This window comes from Pezoporus occidentalis, unplaced genomic scaffold (assembly GCF_034315485.1).
Source record: "Pezoporus occidentalis ecotype Australia unplaced genomic scaffold, CSIRO_AGI_Poc_V1 ctg39, whole genome shotgun sequence".
Lineage (NCBI taxonomy): Eukaryota > Metazoa > Chordata > Aves > Psittaciformes > Psittacidae > Pezoporus > Pezoporus occidentalis.
Window position 1 is genome coordinate 1,282,123 of NW_026915713.1, and position 18,520 is coordinate 1,300,642.

The following is an 18,520-nucleotide window of genomic DNA, read 5'->3' on the forward strand; positions in this document are numbered from 1 at the left end:
CGGTCTCTAGAAGCAGACCAAACAGTCAGCTTTGCAAACTCCATGAAGAAATGGCATCAGTGTCTCTTGCAGGTGGCTTATGGGAAGCCTACATCTTATGTGAAAAGGTCTGGCCAGCACATGCTGGGAGAAGGAAGAAGTGTTGAAGAAGAAATGCGAGAGACATTAACAGAAAAGCACCTTCACCCTGTGCATCAAACTCCAGGTTCAGAGACATGAGTCCAACTTCACCCCCTCATGAGGGTATATGGTTAACCCTACCCAGTTTTCAGTGGTCATGTAAGTAGTGAAGGGAATTAGAAATGTGGACTGCTAACTGCCACTCATAAATGTCCCATTTAACACAAGTCTGTGTGATGAGATTTGGTGCCAGATGTCTGGGCTGGCACTGGAGGAGGTTGCTCCAGGAACAGAAACAGCGTCACCACATCGGTATGGCATGGGACCCAAGCAAATGAGCCTTGCTGGGAGAAGCTGCTCAGTGCTGCACTGCACTGATTATCTTCTTTTTGGCATTGTTACTTGTCTCTTTGCATGGTGCTGCATAGTGCCATGTAGCAATGAGAGTACACTCTGAGGTAAGGACATAAGATCTGTCTGGAAGCTGCCATCCCAGGGCAGAACTGTAGAGGAAACAACCAGTGCACGGTCTCTGCTGTAACATGCAGAGAGATTTGTTTCCTTTCTCTTCTTGTGTTCCCTTTCATTAGACAAAACTTAAATCTTTTGCTTTTCAGCATTGCTCTAACATGTAGAATGAAAGGGATGCTTGCAGGCAGAATCTAGCCTATAGGTTTGATCTCACCTCCCAGAAGAGTGTATACAGAGCCACCACAGCATGTACCAAAGTAATCCTTTCCTTTTTCTCAGGGAAGAAACGTGGCTGAAGAGGAAGCATGTGCTGCCTGGCTTTCTTTTCCCACTCAACCAGTATCTTCTCCAGTATGCCAAATGCTGCACTTGCCTGTACTAGAAATGGGAAAGGAAGAGGAAAAATCAAGATACTGATGAATAGGAAGGTAGAGATAGCAGATATTTGAACTTGGTACTTCTGACCTTGTCAGTCTTTATGGGTGGTTTATCTAAGCTATAAATTAGTCATGCCACAGGTGCAGAAATCCCAGAGCAGACCCATGCGTTACGAATCTAATTTAGCAAGATTTATTAAATCAGGTTTTGCAATATGTGAGTGAGCTATGCTACTTCTGAGGCCACTCAGTCACTTTCCAATGTTGCCCAGGCTAATAAACCCCAATAAGCTTATTCTGATTCTGTGCAGGGGCAAAATCATAGAACCATAGGGTTGGAAAGGACCTTAAGATCATCTAGTTCCAACCCCAGTGCCATGGGCAGAAACACCTTGCCCTAGATCATGTCACCCAAGGCTCTGTCCAGCCTGGCCTTGAACACTGACAGGGATGGAGCACTTACAACTTCTTTGGGCACTCTGTTACAGTGCCTCATCACCCTTACAGTAAAGAATTTCTCCCTTATATCCAATCTAAACTTCCCCAGTTTAAGTTTTAACCCATTACCCCATGTCCTATCACTACAGTCCCTCATGAAGAGTCGCTTCCCAGCATCCCTATAGGGCCCCTTCGGATACTCGAAGGCTGCTATGAGGTCTCCACTCAGCCTTCTCTTCTCCAGGCTGAACAGCCCCAACTTCCTCACCCTGTCTTCATACGGGAAGTGCTCCAGCCCCTTCGTCATCCTCGTGGCCCTCCTCTGGACTTGTTGCAACAGCTCCATGTTCTTTTTATGTTGAGAGCACCAGAACTCCACACCAGAACACCACACTCCATAAAGTGGAGCACACACTCCACTTTTTATGTTGAGAGCACCAGAACTCCCTCCTACTCCAAGGGAGGTCCCATAAATGCAGAGCAGAGGGGTAGGATCACTTCCACCAAGGTGAAGGTCTTTTCTCTGCAGTCCTGGCATACTGGAGTCCAGAGGATTTACTAATTGCTTGTACACTGCAGTGTTTTCTTTGAGGCTGGGGTTTCCTAACACAGCAACTCTGTCTGAAGGGCTTTTCCTACAAGATGAAGAGGTACCACAAAAATATGATGCAAAGTACTGATCAAACTTGCTAGTGAATAAACTCATCTTCTTAGTACCAATTTGTTGAGTTCATTGTACTGGCTTATCTTTCCATCAGTTAGGTTTATGTGGCTCAGGCATTGGGCATCCTGTGGTTGTTACCTTGGAAGCATGAAATTAATAAATTGTGAATAATGTGCTTCAGGTTCATGTGCTGGAAAAAATATAATATGTCCACATTGTATCTAGATCAAACGTTTGTATCTGGATCAGCTGGGAGGGCTCAAAGCTGGTGTTATCATTGTGGACCCATGGCCAGTCACAGCAATGGCTTGGAAGGGAGTGGAGGAGCAGCAGCTGGCTCCACTTCCAGGCAGACAACGTCGTCAGTGTCTCTGTGCTGTTTGCTCTGCTGGCCCTCTGCCTCAGTCAGGGCTTTTACATTAGCTGTGGAAATTTCAGCCTTGCAGTCATCCTCTGACACCCCTTGTGAAAGAATAACTATCACCACAGCATAATAAAGATAGCTGCTTCTGTATTACATGGTAGTTCTCCTCTAATTAAAACCTAGTACCCAGATTTTAGATCCTTCATAGAACAGTAACAGTCTTCAATAGCAGAGAAGTAGTTATGAAGGTGGGAAGCAGACTCCAGAGATATAAAGTTGTTTATATCAAAGAATACTTCCCTCATGAACAAAGACTTCTTGCTGGATCAGAAACGCAGTCCAAAAACTTCCAAAGCCTTTGATTGCTTTCTTTGCACATCCTCTGAACGCATGTTGGATGAGGGTGGTTTACACTCCTGCTGCAGTTGCTATAGCACACATAAATTCTGCTTTATGATAGCATGGTAGCACTGGTCAGCATTGTGTGATATTAGAAGGTGGGTGGCAAGAACACCCAGGGTTCATGCACTGTTTCTGTACAAGTGATAGAGTACTGCGGTGATGGCAGCACTGGATTTTCTTTCTGCTGGCTTAAAATTTATTTCACATCTGTTTTGCTTTCTGCTTTAACCAGATGATGGTTTCATAGATTTGACTGCTATCTTATGAACCCAATATCACCATAACCGCCAGGAATGGACAACTCTCTCACATGAAACAAAATGCCAGGTTGACTTGTATGATACAACTGGTGATAGTAATATGCACCTTATTGACAAATAGCAAAAGAGAATAAAACAGTATGAGTGGGATAACTAGTTTTAGAATGACAAGGACTTGTTTCCAAAGGTCAGGCAACCATGTTTCAAAAGTGCTTCTCTTTATCAGTAACCTTTACTGTCACGACTCAAAATGCAATTTTTGTCAAAGTTTCACAGGGCAGATTCCTGGTACACATGTCTTGCCTAAGGAAGGGTAAAATCAGTTCAGATTAGACATTCATAATGTCTATATAATCTTGTATTTAATTAATTGTGCAGCTTTCTGCAACTTTCGATTATTGTGTGATATTAAACCATATCTTTTTAGCCTCCAAAAAGCTTGTCTTCCAGCCAAGCCTTCACAACACAGAATTCCCAGTCTAATAAAATACCATTGATACTGTTACCTCCTTCCACCCACGAGGTGAGATCTGCTTTTGTTCTTCAGGTGTAGAAGTTTTCCTTCATCAGTCTATAGATCTGTAACAGTGGTTCTTAAGCAGCCTGTGGCAACTTGCTCATCTCACTACGATACATTTCAGAATAGGTATGTCTTTCAGTTTTATGGCCAATTAGTGTTAGGGTCTGCAGGAAAACTTGGATGACTGCAGGTAGGCCCTAGGGCACCATATTCCCTTTTCAGCTGGTTAAGGTAATACAGAGGGCTCTTTCCTTATTAGCCTACTCTTCCTGAAAAGAGGGCACACCAGGGAGCAACCACAAGGTGAAAGGGGCTGATGTTTTGGCAGTTACCCCTTTGACTTTGGAGTAGCACTGGAAATACGGCTAATTCTGCCTCCTACTTAGCACAGGCTTTCTTACTGAATTTGGCAGGAACTGAATGCAGTCCCAGGAAAAGGTTTTGTTGGTTTATTGTTGGTTTTGGTTTTTTTGGTGTTCTTTTTTTTTTTGTTCTTTTTTTTTTTTTTTCCCCAGAAACTCCTTCAATTTCTTTGGCCAAAGCAAGCAAGGCTGACGTGATCAAGGGACTTCACATAACACAGCTTTTGCTGGAAAATCTCAATGGACAACTGTGAAGTTCACAGCTGGCTTTCCGATAGCCCCAGTCAGGCCACTGCCATGGGGTAGGGGTGTGCATGAGGCAGTACCACCGTGGTTGAAGCAGGGATTCAAGGCTGTTTCTTCAGCTGTCTGCAGCACAGAAGTTGTTGCACAGTGCTGTGGATCTACAAAACCTATCACTGGGAGGGATGAGCAGTCAAGACAGCCAGATCAGAAACCTGCTGTCAAGGAGAAATCCTTGTAGAACTTGCCTATCAACAAAGTGGCTCTGCTCCGATAATCCCTCTTCTTCGTGTTGCCCTGCAGTCAGTGATACTCAGGAGAGAGAAAACAGCTTCAGTTCCTTCATCCTCTTGCATGCTGGAGTTTCTGATCCACGCTTTGCTCTTTCCTGTTGCTGGCAGGCATTGCAGTTTTGTTTTTCTGAAGCTGTAAGAAAGGAGTTGATTCAGCAATAAACATAGCCTGTGCTTATTTGGTTTTTCAGTGTCCACGAGCAATGGGTATTACTCATGCCATACCTCCAGGATTATTCAAATCTGGTATAAATCTAATCTGCTGCTGAAAGCGATGGTCTCATCCTGTCCTGTGGGTTCAGTCTTTCACTCCCACAGCCCTCCCTAGTACTGTTACTAGCACTTATGTGGGCTGTGGCAAGCTGGATCAAAGAGGACATCCCATGCAAACTAAACTCTCTCACCCACTCCTTTGACCATAAAAAATTCCATACTGATATAAGCAAGTCGGAAGTGCTTGATATAATTCTGCTAGGAGTTTGCCTCCCATAAGTAGCTCAGGATACCAAAGGAGGAAATTAAAGTGGAAGGAAGCAACTTCTTGTTTCTCTCCAGCAATTGTGTTATAGTTGGGTTTAGACTCTCTCCAAATGCCAAAATGGGGTAAGACAGATCAAAACTAACTTGGAATAACTCAAAACAGTTGTGAATTCACAACACCTCTGAGTACAGGCCATGAAAGTTGCACCTGCTTAGTCCATGCTGTATAATTTTGTTTCATGTAGTGCTTCAATGTTCCTTGCTATTTGAGAAAAGTATACCTAAAGTGCCAGGGAGCCTGATTCAAAGTATGTTCAATAAACTCCCCAGGGCAGTTTGTGAAAAAGACAGTGTAGTTCAAGTAGCATCACACATGTTTAAAATTGCAGCAGACACTTTGAAACCATGTGTTGTGTAATGATCAGTGTGCTAAATCATGTGTCAAAGCTGAGGGATCTGGTTTCTCTGAAAAGTGCAAATGCTTTTTGATGCTGAATAGAAGCTGTGTTTAGAAGAAATGATCAGAAAGCACAAGTCAGTTTATGAGAGCATTAGTGCTTCAGATGTGGTTTATCTACTTAGCAGCAAACCCAGCCTGCAGCAAACATATTTTGGACATGCGAAACGAATCATCCTATCTGCACACAAACCACACATAACAGTTTGCCTTGGTAGTAAAAATTACCAGTGATTAAATTGCTGCAGCAATGAAGTTAGTAAAAAGTGATGTGTCAGAGAAAACACGTTGTTTAATGGTAGGTGCCCTTCTGTTGAAAATGACGGCTTAATGCCACTTCTTGGCCCAATCTGAAATGCATTAGTCATTTCAGTGATTTGAACTTCATCCAAGACTTTCTCAGAACTGTTCCTAATAATTTGTCTGCACTGTCTTGCACTTGGAGTTGCCCCAGCACGTCCCTGCAAATCTGTTGCACCTGACATTCTCAGTGTCCATAAGATCAACCAGTGGTTTCATCTGGCAGTTCACCGAGAACCTGCCTGTACTATGATGAGCTGGATCAATTGCTTGCCATTTCCCCAATAAGAAAGTCCATTTTCAGTCTGAAAAATGGGAGCTACTAAACCTCAGCTAGAAGCAGAAAGACAAGAAAGGCTGGAGCAGTCATTAGCAGCTTTGGGATCAGAAGGAAGTAAGCAGGTTTCAGTCAAGATGACTGTGAACTGTGGTTCTTTGACCTCTGTAAGGATAAGAAGGAAGACCAGACTGGAGAGGACAAGAGAAAAGTCAGCCACACAGCAACACAGAGACTGTTATCTGTACTTTTACTGTGGGACCATTAAATGGTCCAGTTCTTGCCTAGTACTGAAAAATGACTTACTCAAGTGTAAAATATTCCCTGAGCTAAAGTGAGATTTTTCACATAAAGATTTTGTTGAGGGCAGGACCTCCATTTTCTTTATTTCACTTTTGGTCCCTAGCAGATGTTACACAGGGCAGCCTCTAAATAGAGAAACCAGAGTTTCAAATATGTAAAAAGTGGTTTACAGTATCAAATGGAGCACAATGCAAGCATTAGTGATAGAAAACCAGCAGGCCTTGCAAGTGAAATTGCAAGATGTACAATCTTAGGTCCATATGGGGTTTTTACTTCACTTGAGTTTTCAGAGGAAGTTGGGTTGGAAGCCCAGTGTGTAACTTCAATCTACTGGCTTACCTGAGATTGTTTTAAGCCCCAAGGACTTCAAAAGCGTACGGGTCCCACAGCAGCCTGCAATGAAACCTCACTTACCATCCTGTTCCTATTAGCCCAGATTTCAATCCCTGCCTGTACAGTGGTGTAGGGCAATTTTCTTCATAGCAGAAATTTCAAGGCAGTGTAGCAGAGAATGAACTTTCAGTGTTTTCTTATAACACACAGATTTCCTCAGTCTTCAATGTACTTTGTACAATATACAAAGCTTAAAAGATGTCCACAAACACAGGCAAATATACTCCTATCAATGTACTACTCCTTCGCTAAGTTCATTTCTTCCCATGGCACTTCAGCCTCAAAATATGTTATCACTATAGATAAATGAGAGATTATTAACCTACAGTGTCTCTTTTCTCTTCCCTTACCACATCCAGCTCAATAACACAGATGAAAGCTCTGATATTTGATTTGCTTGAGGATTTCAGGAATTTCCCAAGTCCAATAGTACCAATACCGCATCAATAACTCACCTTCTATTACAATCCCTGGCAGCAGTAAACTGCTGTAAACCACAAACCTTGGGCCATTTAAAGGCCAGTTTATAGGGAGATGTTTAATAACAGCCCATTTTTGGCTTGATAGGGTCTTTCTGATTTGTGTGTCCTTATCTGGTTTGGAGCTTGTTCTTCATGCAGCTTCTTGAAGGTTACCTCAGAAAGCATGGTGATGCAGTCCTGGCACTCTGTTCCAGCATGAAGAAATGCTGTAGTTATTAAAACCTGCTGTATCCACTTGTAATCTGTCTGATCTTAACAAAGCCAAGCTGCCCATGTCAGATGCCAGGTTGCTCTACTGTACACTTCACATCACAAAATCTGCTCTGGGGCTGCAAAATGAAAGCTGGATAAATGTCAACAGATAGAATAAGTCTGTAGAGTCTGTCTTGCCATCTGTTAGAATAAAAATCCTAGGTAGAAATACGGAGCATAACAAATAGGAAGGAAATGTTACTGAGTTGGTGGGCTGTGAGCACTTCAGTGTAGGCATCTGGAAAGGAGCAGGGTCTCACCTCACACATAATGAAAACAATTCAGAGTAGTGCCACTTCATGCAGTGCTGTGAGTCACAGGATACATCCTTATGAGTCCTAGCACCTCATACAAGAGGTGTGCGCATCTGGATGCAGTAATGAGAGGATGACTTTCTGCTGTAGCTGTTCACATCCATGCTCAGCTAACCCAAATGCCAGGGAGCATCTGAATTAAATTCACCAGGGTGGCATACTCTGAAATACTCTGTGAAGATGCGAGACTCTTAAGACTTACTCTCCACACTTGAAAAGCCTGTGACATGACCTTTGTTAATCAGTAGGACACACATGGTCTAAGTCACTGTTTAGGATGAAGATCTGGATTCAGGGACCAAAACAAAGTCAGTAGCCAAAGGCCAAAATGAAGGTTAGGGGCAGGAGTAGCAGCAACAGGCTCCAGTTGTCAGCCAGCCCAGGAGTAACTGCAAGTTCTGGCTGCTCTCTCCAGCCAGTAACCCAGGGTTACTTTGGAGTGACCCAAAGCAATTGCTTATTCAGTCATTCCTGCCAGGCCTCGCTGGCAGGGAGGTCTGGTCCAAACCTAGGACCCAGAAACATGCACTTGGTTTTTATTTGAGAAAATAAACAGAGCTAGAGTTTCAAACTGTGGGTGTTAAATGCCCATGAAGAACATGCACAGTACAGGTCATTCTCTCTCTTTGGCTTGAAAATTCCACATGAAAATCTGGCAGACCATATCTAAGAAACAAACACATTTGTCCTGCTGTGGGATCTATTTTGAGACAATACTTAACCAAAGAAGGGCTCAGCCTGAGGAAAACATTTTCCCCAGTTCTAGTAACTTGCAGAAGCAATTTTCAAACATGCTTAACATTGGACAAAGTCTGCTACTAAACTGAATGTCTAAATTCATGGGCATCAACATAAGCCAATTAAAAGCAGACAGAAAACACTTTTGACAGCCTCCCACACATAATTCCCTGGTTGGAAACAATGTAGGAAGATTAATATCCAATGAAGTTAATATGAAGAAATAAAGCGATCATCCTTTCAGCTTCTTGCACTTGTGTAATTCTCTTCTTGCAAATGGCACTCTTGTCAAATGTCATGACGGTTTTGTAAATTTGGTTTAAGTGACAGGATATTTTAACAGCCATTACTAACATCTCTTGGTATGCAAAGTATGACCATGATACAATGCAGGAAAACTTTATAATTCAGAGAGAAAAACGATTAAATGCAAACTTCAAAAATCTTTTCCATTTTTGTATAGATTTGTAAGAATAGATTTTTTTTTAGAGGAGACCTGCAGATTGTGGACAGCATTATGTTGCACATGAGTGAAAATTGAGTGATGATATCAATTGCATCATAATGAAACTGCTTTGGGAAACTAAAGTAAATTGATTGACTTTAACTGGAGTCATTCCAGATTTGTGGTAATGTATCTGAGAACAGAACTCAGTATTTATCTTTTCTTTAATCAGTGGAGTAGTTCCCACTCTTATAGGAAGTCTCACTGAAGCTGATGAAATATTTATTTGTTGCGTATAACACAACTGATTTATTAGTTTTACACAAATTACAGATGCCCCTGAAGCTTGTTGTGTGTTGCCTAAATGCAAGTTTTAGTAAAGCTTTAAAAAATTCTTGCACTTTTTGCCATGCTGGCAAAATAAGCATCACATTTTTGAAAAATTGCATTTCATGAGAAACTGAAAAATATCTTTGTTGCAATTCTAAATTAAAGCTAATAAATGAATGTCTACATTTCTTATAAAGTATAAATGCCAAATTTTTCTCAGCTTTATTCATTAGAGCACAAATAAGATTAATTTAGAATAGGTGATTACAAGTCTGCCAGGAGGTTGAGAAGCTCTGGAAATCCCCAAGAGAATGGGACTAAAAATAACCACACAAAACCCAGCTTCTTCTGAAAATTTTTAAGGATCTCTTAAATGTATAGAGTAGAATATTGTATTTCCTCAGGACAGTTACATGAACAACAACTTTGATGGCAAAAGCAGTATACATATACTTTCCTTTCCCCACACTCATTACACCTTCTTATCCTGCACTGCAGCTCATTACTCTTTCAGGTCAGCTAGGGAGAGCTGCTTGTGTGCCCACTCTATAAACCAAGCTACTGTGAGGTTATCCCAACTAAAAAAAATAACCAAATTCTTAACAAACAAAGAAAGAAACAGAATTCTCACAGACACGTGGTTGCTTTCTTCTACAACATGCTTGTTAAAGACGACACCGAGAATTCCAGTTAAAGTTCCAGCTTTTCCATTTAATTTCATTTCATTTAATTTCATTTCATTTCATTTCATTTCATTTCATTTCATTTCATTTCATTTCATTTCATTTTGTTTCATTGTTTCATTTTTCCTCTTTCTTTTCCTCTTCTTTTTGCTAAACCAGATCAAGAGCTTAAGCAGGCCCTCACACATATGCTGAGATTGAGACAGAATCATATGGTAAGAACATAGTTATTATCCATTGGGGTTCCTGACTCCTCTGCTGCAGAATATGACAGGTTTGTAGTGAACAAGACAGGGGATTGCAAAGAAAGGACAAATTCATAGGACAGGAAGCCAAACGCTTTCCCAAATAACATTGATTCTATCACAGCACACTTTCTTTTACAGATGTTTGCAAAACTTAACCATATCATAATTCATTGCATATGAGGATGGCATACTAGCTTGTAATCTATATGTTCTTTTGGAGCTTCCCATGGGTATAAAGTCCAAACACTACTACGTAGCAGAGGGAAATCTAAGCCTTTCATACGTGTCTTTCCATATTTCGTCTTTTTTTTGAGGGGAGTATAGCGAGATCTTATTTCCTGGAAGCTTTTCTCCATGTCTATATTTTGGAAGTATTCAGAAAGCCACAGCTTAGCTGACAAATACACTATATATTTCCAATGCATTCTCTTCTGTTTGGCTTTAAACCCGCCATAGCAGCTTTATTTCTGTTCAGTAGTGTAAGCCTAGTTCTCTCTAGGAAATGTAATTCCAGTAAGCACAGGCAAGCTTTGCTGTCTTGTTTGGCTGATTTTCTAAGCAATTTGCTAACATACTGTAATATTGATAGCAATGGAAAAACTTACATTTTCATTTAAGTGTCAGTACATTTTTCAGCATCCAAATATAAACATGAGATTTATTTATACTTTGTGTTAATGCAATTTAATTTATTAGTCTCTATTTTCTTGACTTATTTACATAAACTATCATTCTTCAGCTCTTCCGTCTTGCTAGGAAGCAGTCTGTTATATGGCAGAAAGCTTCCCTGGCACTTCTGCTTTCTGTTACATGAAAAGAGACCATTTTGGTTGTTTTCTTGCTCATTTTTCTGATCAGAAATACTTCTTCTGTCTCATGTTATTTTACTGTTAGCATCTCCAAGATACTCTCTCAGAATATTCAGTCTGTAAGCATATGTGGGGAAGAGCTATTTACTTCCCTGATTTCTTTTCTTTGTTATTTTAAACACCAGCAACCAATTGCTTATTCTTAGAATACGGATAGAGCTGATGCCAAGGAGCTTCCCCAGAGCAGGGAACTTTTGCTTGTTTAGCCAGACTTGCTGCACACCCAAATAAATATAAATTCATTTGATATGATATATTAGCAATTTTTATGGTGACAATCTAATGATTTTTAGTGTAATTGTTTTATAACGTGGGAGGTTGTTGTATATGTATCATTTTTATCAATTCATATATCTCATGTTAAATACATAAGGAAGAGGGATATTGAAATAAATTTAGAGGTGTCAAAAACTGTAGTCTTACAGTTATTGAGCTTAGGAAATGTAGATGGAAGGCTGGTTGCCATACAGGACCTTTTCTGCACAACAGTGTGTCTTCTGTCTCAGCATCAACAATTATCTGCTTTGTTTTATGGTTGCTAAATTCAATCCTTATCTAAAAGTTTTTTAGGAGTCCTTGATATCTGAAAAAAACAGGGAATAATGGTAATTTATAGAAAATTGAAAACTAAAGAAAAAAGTTCCCGACCCTTTGATAGAAAGATTATTAATGATATTCATATAACCTGTTATTCATTTTGCTGTGCACATGGTTCTGATAAAATCCATTTTTTTCCTCCCATTTCACCATCAGATGAGCAAAATGACACTTTAAATTGGCATTTGCAGGACAAAACAATAGTCATTAGGATTTTTGGAAGTTAGCTTTGCTCTTTTCCTATATCCTTTTCTGCTTTATCAACAAAGAAAGAAACCTCAACAAACCTGAACTCAACTTTGCAAACTGTCTGTTGTGGGCTGTGCCAGCATACCGACTTTTATGTTTTCTTAAGGAGTGTAGAATCTCTAAAAGTGATTTTAACCACCTGGGAACGTTCGAGGCAGGCAAGTAAGAGAATTAATTAAAAATTAAAGAACCTGGAAAAGTGTTTTTGCAAAGAATCAATGTCAAGAGCCACTAGTGTTTTGTAGGAATGAAATTATGGAGATATTATCCAAACTGCCTCAGTGAGAAAGGATAGTAAATGACATTACCATACAGATAATGTGGAAAGGAGTCCAGCCAAATGACAGTTCCAGGGTAAAGCCAACAGCAAACACAATCACGAGGTCTGCGGCAACCTGTCACCCTTATTACACATACATTTTTTTGTTCTCTTTAATTACAAATTAGAATGACTCAGAAAACCTAATATTTTTTATTTGATTTAGGCATTTGATGTTTTTGGGGAAGCTGAGATTGACCCTATATCTAAGGCTACTCAACTGGTATGGGAGGAAGCAGAAACCTGGGCACCGATGAGGAAACATGGGCCTGCCCTCCTTTTGAGACTGATACTGATTGGTCCATGCCACAGCTGGGTACTTATAAAACTGGAAGCTTGAGTGTTTCCAGCATCAGAGGATGGACTGGAAATGCTCCAGTGCCTGCTGCCATTTAAGAAAAGGGCAACACTATGAGAAGTATATGTGTCCTAAGAAAATCAGAAAGCCCAGAAAGCCCAAGTAAGTGATGCTCTGAGTTATCCTGAGATCCACAGGCTGGAATAACTTTGCCTTCCTCACTCAAAGGTGAGAAAATGCCTACCCAAACCTGTGTAGGTCTGTGCAAAGCAGTGTTAGCCATTCTGCCTCATGACAACTGGAAGAGGAAACAGCCCTTCTCACCCTTTTCAGAGGATATAAAGTGGGTGACAACATTCAAGAAGTGAGAGCATTACTTAATACCCTCCTGCCCCTGAGAAGGTTCTCACTCCCCTTTCTATCACCAAGGGAAAGGCACTAAAACTCAGACATGTGCTCACCCTCATTCCTTCTCACCCTGTTAATGAACGTTTCATTCCTAAATTGAAAAGTTAAACCACTGCCATTAAAGAGAAATTATATGTTGCATTCCCTTCATTAGTTCCCCAAAATGAAAGAGATGTGGGAGACATGTTGTGACCTCTTTTCAACTAGGGAAAGAAACCAAACTCAGAAGGACACCTGCGCCACAGTGGTGCTGAGGAAAGCGTCAAGCACAGACAGAGAAGGAGCATTTAAAGTATTCTCTTGTTTTCCACATTTCATAGAAGTTGCAATGAACATGTCTGTGTGGAACAAACTGGCTTCTCCAAATGCCCTGCAGATCTCCCTTATTCCCCTTGCTTGTGGAGCCTGGGAGCTTCACTTCAGGTTGTCAGTTGTTAGTAGCAGGAACTACTACAGCAAAAGAAAAGCTGGTAGGCAGCATGCAGACCAAATAAGCTTGAAAGCCAATGTTTGATCTCATTAAGGTTTAGTTACCATTTGTAAGATAACTAGTTTTTAACTCTCAGACTGATCAGTGGAATTAGCTCTTGTAAAGACAAAGGATCCTTATCTTACAAATACTTAAATTTGTATGTATCTCTCTTCAAATGGAATTGTGCTTGCAGTACTAAGAAGACAACAATAGCTTTTATGGCAGCTGGAAATTCCTCAAATAGCACTTATGACTTTTTGAATTAGCTGAAGTTCTCCTTAGACATGGAAGATAAAAGCCTGGCTCCTGGAATTCAGTGGGAGTTTCATCACTAGTTTCATTGGAGTCTGGATTTCAACACACAAGTATGAAGTCATAGAAATTAGGGATGGAAAAAGATGCTTAATCTTTCAGACCAGACTTTTTCCATTTTCTTTTTTTTTCATTTTTAAGGACTTCTTTAGTGTTTGAGAACATTTCACAAACTCTTTTGTTCTGAGATGTTCCTTTCCTTCCTTCCCAAACATCTCAGTCCCTTATTTAGCTAAGGAGCTGAGAAGCAGGGCCAGCAGCTTGGAGATGCTGCTGACGGGTCATGCCACTTCTCCCTTCATACCTCACCAGCCCAAATACCCCCTCACTCACCCAGAAGGATGGGAAAGAGCTTTTCTCCTCCATTGCACATGTAGGATGATTTCCTTCCATAATGTACACATAAAACCTCCTGCCAACTGAATAACCCACTGAAGCCCCCAGGACCCTGACTTTGGCTGCTGTGACTTTAATCTGTCTTGTGCCAGTTCAGCATCATAGCCTACCATGGTCCTCTCCATCTTTTGTAGGCTTTACACACCTAATTTTTAACATGGTCTAAAAAAATGTCTGTTAAGACATATCCTAACCTTAGGAATCAGGGTGTAAAAGCAAGAGGAAAACCAAGATGCTCTTCTCCAACTGGGAGGAAGATAACATCTGATCATAACATATTGTTTGAAAGCTTAGCAGATTTGGTCTACATAATTTAAAAGGATATCTTCAATCAGGCAGTTTTCCTGAAAGGAGAGGGTAAGTCAGAGAGGGAGTTTGCATGACAGTCAGGACGTCTTTATTCATATTTTGGTAACTCTTAGGAAAGTAATAATCTAATGGAGCTCCTCAACTGTGACAAGAATTGATCAGGTATGCTAGTAGAGTTAAAAAAGGTGGAGAGAAGTGCCAGATATCTAAAGTTATTGAAGTAGCTAAAGCAGCAGGTTAGCCGCAGGGATATTTCCAGAAGTGTGAGGGGACCTCACACCTTTTGATCACAACCATGTCTGGAAATCTGTAGGTCCACTGTGTGTCTGTCTGCTGTTCAATGTCTTTGATGGCCAGGTTTGAAAACACTGGAGAAAATGTCTGTAAATAATGAGTTACTTCTCTTTTATGCCTGCAGAGAATTCAGTATTAGAAAACTTAAGGTAACTTTTTCTTATACTTACTCTGTTTTTATTTCTACTTCATTATATCTAGCCATTTGTCTTAGCACAGTCTTCTTGACCCCTGTTGGTGTATCACAAAATTTTCATCAGGTGCTGAAACACAAGATAGATGCAGGAGAGATAGTGAAAGCAGGCTTCCAGGGGTAGGTGCAAGCATGTAAGGTGTTAGTGGCTCCTACAGGGATGCATTAATATGCAAGTGGGATGGTGGTACTATCTGGTCTCCTTCTCCCCACATTCAGAGACTGGGTCATGACAGCAGTCTGAAGGCAAGCTCAGTGTTATTGCTAGTCAGCTGATATAGATGAAGCTGGCCACCCCAGCACATCAGGAAAATTTCTTTTTCTTTCTTGGTAGTTGTGATTCTGAAGGATGTGAAGAAGAGTTTATGTTAGAACTTAACCACGTTGTATTACCATGTTAGTATTTCTACTCTTTCCTCACAGGTCATCTTTCTCACTTCGAGCTTTTAAGCTCTGTTGTGTTTCATTAGCCCCGTGGGTTAGTATGCAAGGTATGTGCAAAATCTACAATGCAGATGTCTATATGTGGGCTAGTTCCCTAGCTTCTCTTTATTATCAATTTAAAGCAAAACCAGAAAAGGGGCATTTTTAGGGTGTGTTTAACAGATCTGCTTTCAAAATCTACTTCAGGAAGAGATGAGCAGTGCCTTACAGGAGCTTTTCCTCTAACTGTCTGAAAGAAGAGCTTAGATGACCAGCTCAGATTTACATTGATGACACACACATGAAGAGGAAACCCAACTAGGTATGTATTAAGACATCTATATATCTGGATGACATTTTCATCTGGAGGTGCTGAAATTGAGTCTGAAGTAAGCTAAAAGCTAGAAATAGATTTATGGGTTCTAGACATTCAGATGTGAAAACTAGGCCTTTTGAGTTTTCAGGGAAGAAATGTATTCATCTTTTCACCATATTCTAGCTCATCTAAGACAAAGCCCAATAGTTTTATCCCCACAGGTCTTCATGCTCTATCTACAGATCAAGACCTAAGGATGTGGTGATATGGACATCTGTAAAATCTTAGGTAGAGTCTAGAAGATGCAAACCATATGTTTGTCATGCCCATCAAATCCCAGAATTAGACTCATCTGCAGATCTGCGTTTTATCTGCCGCCACATGGGAGGGGTACACCTTACAAAGTATAGATGAAGATACAGGTCTAGATAGAGATGAAGAGTATTTGGTAAAAGCACTTTGTACTGGAGAAGAAATTCATTAGTGAATATATTACTTGCTCTTCTTGGTGGATATGCGCATTATATTTTGCATGCATTTATTTCAGGACCAGAACTGCAGCTCAGTGTAAATAATTTCCCAGTTTTTCTCTCTTCTTATTAACAGTTGTGTTCTGTGGAGCTTTATACTTTAATGTATGATTGTCAGAGAGGCAGATCACAATCTCCGAAGTTTCCAGCATGTGAAAAAAGAGCATAGCATTTAATTTTAAAAACTATTTGTCAAGAACTGTGTGGCAAATCATACACGATCTCTCCCTTTTCCAATTAAGAAACCTACCTTTCAGAAATGTGGCAATAAGCAGAGGCACATGGGCTGTTTGGCAGCCTGCCTGAAAATCCTTACAGCCAATGAATAATGATTACACTACAGAGCATCTGCCATCCAGAAACAGACTGTACTGTCTCTTGAATCTGCTGTTGAGTCTTTGTACACAACATAGTGAAGGAAAACATGTTTTTTCTTCTGGATGCAGTGAGGAGTCAGATTTTCATTTAAATTAGAAATGTGATTAAAGAAGGCCAAATAATACATAACATCAGTAAAGATGAAAATGTATCATCCATTCTGCTTCAGATTTTTCCATATAAATGTTAAATATTTTGTTGCATGCTATGTGAAGGTAGAATAGTTCTAACAGAAAGTTGTTTTTCAGTAGTCTCCTATTTAAAATTTCAACACAGATTGAAATAAATGGCTGACATCCCAATAAAAATGTTCCAGACAATTTACTAAACACAGGAAGATGTCAGGGCAGATCAAGCTGTTGCAAGCACTCCTTCTGCACCCACAAGAGAAAAAGTATTTTTATTCTCATTGGAGAAGTAGCTGATAAATCAAAATCCAATCTTACCTTTCTTTACAGGCAGAGGCATCCAAAGAAGGTGCTGAAGGGTCATGAGGAACAAAATGACTCCAGAAGGTAAGGTATAAAGAGCAAGCCAGAAATAACCAGAACAGTTATGAACTAGAGAATGAAGAAAAGATCTGTCCTCCTGTACTTTTTTTTTAAGCTACAGCCCATCTCTGTTAGAAATTAATGGGTATTCAGCACCTTGATACTGGTACCACTCTTTCATCAAATCAGATCCACCTGCATTGCCTAACATCAAAGGTACATGAATATTGCACAGTGGCACTTCTTTCTTCTGTTTCAGTGACTTGAGTAGAAGCCACAGGGATTTCCTTTGACTGCTGAGTAAGGAAAATAATGACTATTCTCAATTCTTAGGACGTCCTAAAAGTGTATGTTATCAACTGGAGAGCCTATTCTAATCTGTGCCTGGCTTTGACAAGCAAATAATAGAATTTAAAAAGTAAAAGGCTGCACATTAGGAACTTGTCAATACTGCTGTAGCATTATTAGGAATGCCAGCTCAACTCTCCTACATGCTTTTAAGCATCTTGGTTTAAAAACTTGCACATTTAGGATCTAAAACTGAACATAACATATAAAAACCCAAATGGCTAAACTAGGAAAATGTTTCAGGAATTTTGGAATTGGATTCATCTTTTCTCCAGCAATCCTACAGACAAAAAAATAAAGGCTTAATTTTCATTTGCTTTCTGATGCCTTAAAAGTATGTTAATTTTAGTCAGGTTATCACAAATTGAAAACTGTGAAAAGGTGAAAAGGATGATCTCTGCTTTGCTGTGATACTTATTAGAATGTGAATCTGCAATTGGTTATGCTTTAGCTGCATCTTCTTTGTCATTGGTTGCATGAAGGTCAGAATATATAAAATTATGCATAGCTATAAACATTGGCTGGTTTGAAGTCACAGACAAAGTAACCAAACAGCTGTGGAATCATAGATCCAAAACTTTACTTGTATAGTTTATAACTCTATTATGCTCTTCTTCTTTTTCTTCTCTGTTATATATATATATAAAAGTTTATTTGATCTTTCAGGGCTGAATGTCTAGCCTTCAAGAAATTATTGGGACTTCATAAGTCTTATTGTCTTATAGAGCTACATATTTCTGTATTTGTTACAAATATCAAAGAAAGTGAAATGATAGTTGTAATTTTAATACACAAAGTGAAATTTTTCCTCTAACACACAACCTATTGCTAAAGTGAAAGAGCATTTAAAATGTTAAGACTGTGTATAGCTTTCTGATTATTTTCCTGATGAGGAAAGTTACTTATTGCAATTGTTTCCTCTTTACATCGTTTTCTTATTATACATCAACCTTGGTTCAAGCATCTTGATACTATTGTAACGCATCAAACCAAACACTACTTGGCAACAGGCAAGGGCAAACAGATAGGCTTACAGTTTGCTTTTATAATTAGCTACTGTGTCAGTGTGAAAGCTAGGAAATAGTCTTACGATACGTGTCCA